A 3,818-nucleotide genomic window follows, 5' to 3' on the forward strand; every position below is an offset into this window, starting at 1 on the left:
AAAGGCCGCATCCTGGGAGATCCCGCGAAGGAAAAAACTTTGCAGTCATTACATCCATCCACCAGGGGGGCAAGAAGATTGCCCAAATTATGACCTAAATAATCTCTTGGGGGGAGTTAAAAAAAAAGGGACTACCGCGGGGAAAACCCAAAGGTTGGCCAAGGGGTTAAAACATTCAGTATGTGAAGTCACAGACCAAACCCCAAAAACCCCCGCAAAGCTTAAATGTTTCCTCTGTGAAGAGGGGGACATATGGCATTAACTGTCCACAAAGAAAGTTTTATGTAGAAAAGATAAAAAAAAATTTTTTGGCCTTCCCGGGGGGACGGCAACGAAAAGGATAAATGTAAAAGATAAGATGGACGGGCAGGAGTTGAAAAGCCTCACTTTCCTATTTTAGCGTTTTTCTCTTCCCAATCCCTAATGACAAAGGTAAAGGGTACCAATAGTGAAAGTCTTTACTACAGTTTGGGACTCTGGGGCGACCCCAAATTTGGTTAAGTTTTCTTGTACGGGGAGCAGGGGAGGTGAAAGAGAGGGGCCACAAGGATCCAAGGAACCCCCTTCTTCGTTTGAACCACGTGAATGCCCCGTAAGTGGAATACAATGGAAAACCCGGGTGAAGGCCCTAGGGGGCCCAAATGACCTTCAAAATGGGGGGAAAAAAGGTTTTTCTCATAAATGCATATTTTCAGGACGAGATCATTAACTTTCAGGGGATTGGATGTTCTTGTTGTTCGCCCTTAAATGCACCATAAAAATTTACTACAGATTTTGATAAAGGAGTTTTGTCAAGGATCAAAACTCCTGCAGAAAGGTAAAAAAAACCAGGGGGGGAAAAAACCCGGGTTAGATCACCTCGGGTGCGAGGTTCCCCCACGAATGAGATTTGGAGGACCAAATAAGGAATCAAAGGGGAAGATTAGCAGAGGTCAAAAAATCTCAGAATTGCAGTTTTTTGTTGGAAAACTACATGTACCTCCGGGTAGGCAGCGTATTAACAGGGTGTTTAAAAGAAAGGTGGAAAAATAGAGGATGGAACCCCAATAAGGGAAGGGGAAATCCTTTACAGGGGTTTGTGTTTCTTTTCTGTTATATGAAAAGCAGGGACGGGTTTAAAAAGTCCTAGTTGTAACTGGGGGTAGAGTACCAGTATTAACCCCACCAAAAGGGAGATACCCAGGCACTTTATGGACGATGGGGGAAAATGGAATTTTTTTGGAAATCTGGGAAAGGGCCACAATGAAAAGCAAAAGTGTGGCTAAATTAGCAGAAAGCGTGGTAAGGGAAAAACCAGAAAAGGGAAAGATGACCCATTGGAACAGGCACTCCAGATCAACCCTCAACAGGTGAAAGGGGATCAGGATATTGCTCCTGAGGGTCGTTTCAAAAATTATTGAAAAATTTACGGGGATAATGGCATTATCTACAAGCCAGGGGGAAAAGATGAAAAGGGGGTTTTGCGAGACTTTCGGGCCCACCCTTTAATTAAAGGAGGAGCCCTGGGGAAAACAAACTTGATTACCACGATTGAAACCGCGTGGGGAAAAGGGTTTATTTCCACCCGGGTTTATTCCCTATGCAGTACGCCCCAGTCGGGAGAAAAGGGCCCAACCCTTTGAGGGATAAGGTCATGAAGGGTCAGTTATGGGAAGGGAATGCTCCAATTTTTTGGTAAAAAGGAAGATATTCCCAACCTAGGTTGTGTGTGGTTTTCCCGGGCTCAATCCCTAAACGACCCCCGAGTTTTCCCCCTTCCTTTAATTGGGGATAACTTGTACAATTTAGTCAAAGTAAGGGGTTTTTCCACCAGATTTGAGGAGTGGATATCACGGTGCCACTGGACAAGGATTCAAAGGGAAACCCGCATTCCACGCACCTGGGGCATTATGGTATAATTTTTACCCTTTTTGGGATTGTCCAATGCCCAAGGACATTTCGGGGAAACTAATGAAGGAGTGTTCAGTGGTCAGGTTGGGAAAAGGTTGAACATTTTTGGATATATTCCAATATTAGTGGATATTTAAAATCACTTTTCTATATTGGCAAAGCTTTACAGAGACTGATAAAGCTGGACTGAAGGCCATCCTGAGAAAATCACACCCTTTTCCCAAAAAGGAAATTCATCTTCTTGGACATGAGTGGGCAGGGGAATGTGAAGCTGCGCTAGACAATTAGCGGCAGTAGTAATTTTTCCCCAAAACCCCGGAATATAAAGAGGTACGGAGATTTTTAGGGTTTAAAGGGGGTATTTTCGAAGATTTTTTCGAGGGTCGCCAAAAAAACCCGCTTGACGAAGTTAAATTTGGAGAAAAATCCTTTCGTTGGGGGAGATAAACAGGAAAAAACATTTAACGTTCTCAGGGAGAATTTGGGAAGGAACCAGTACTTAAAGCCCTGATTTAGGAAAAATTTGGGACCTGAACACAGATGCCCGCAAGGAGTATTGGGTGGGTTGCGCAAAAGGTAGAGGGCCATTTTTTCCCTGTTTCATACTACGCCGACAGCAAGGCAGCTGAGAGTAGATTACTCAATGGAAAAAAAGGGCCCCACCATAATAGAACCTTAAAAAAATTTTTAAACTTGGTTTGGGGATTTGGGAAATAGTGGTTTTGTTACAACAGACCTTTACTGGTTGTTTCCCCAAGGCAAAAGGGTGGTAAAGCAGAGGTTTCGAAGGGCTCTAACTCTCAAAACCTTTGGGGCAAAAATCATGTACCATAGGAAGATCAAGCCGCGGCGAACCCCCTTATCCAGGATTTAAGTTCCCGAGGGAATAGAGGCCGAGGGAAATGGAACGTACACACAAAGACATCGCGAAGCAGAGGACTGTCAAAATTTTCTGTATTTTTGGGATCGAGCCATGGAGAGTGCCTGAGAGGGAAAAGGCGAGGAGGAAAATGGGGGCCCCCCTTGGTCATTTGGAAGAGATGATCAGGCGCAAAGGGAAAATCCTTTATTTGGACCGTCATCCCGGGATCCAAGGGTGTGACTGAAATCAATGGAAAAAGGTGGATCCGAATTTGGGGGAAAAACTTCTTTAGGACAAAAAATACTTTTCCCAAAAACAAAAAAGATTTTAACCCGGAATTCGATGGGAAAGTCGAGGAGGGGCTTTGGACCAAGGACTTAGGTTCCAAAAACTCAGCATTTTATTAGCACCATTGGGAGGCCCTGGGGGCCCAAGAAAGAAACCAAATTCCCCTGAAAAAGGTTTTTCATTTGGGGTGGGAATGGATAAAAACATTGTAGGGATTGTCAAAAAATTTTCTTACGTGCAAAGGTTAAGGGGGGAAGTCATCCCTTAACTCATTGTGAAGTATCCCTACCAGAGGGAAACCTTTTTTAAAATCTAGCTATGGACCTGATGGGGCCCTTTCCCCTTAAAAGCGGGAAAAAATACATATGGTTTACAGATTTCCCCACCGATTTCGGTAGTGAAGCATCCCGGTAAAACGCAGAAACAGTATAAAAGGGATTTAGGATATTTCCCGCAATATGGATCCCCAAGACGTATTAACGACCAAGGAAGGGAAACAGGATAATTTTTTTTGGTGTATGGCAAAGAGTTAGGGGTTTGATCATCATCAGATTGTAGCAATACCCGCGTCAAAGGACTCTGTGAGAGGACTAAACACAAGTATTAAACTTGTACATGGTCTAGTAGAGGAAAGGAACATTACTGGGCCAGTATTTAGCTGAAACTCAGTTTGGGTTTGATGCAGCCTACATAGTGCTATTGGAGTAAACCCTACTATGTGATTTTGCCAGGGTGCAAAAAACAGCGGAATGTTGGGCGACCCACCACAAATTATAAT

The sequence above is a fragment of the Penaeus monodon genome, unplaced genomic scaffold (genome assembly GCF_015228065.2).
Source record: "Penaeus monodon isolate SGIC_2016 unplaced genomic scaffold, NSTDA_Pmon_1 PmonScaffold_217, whole genome shotgun sequence".
Lineage (NCBI taxonomy): Eukaryota > Metazoa > Arthropoda > Malacostraca > Decapoda > Penaeidae > Penaeus > Penaeus monodon.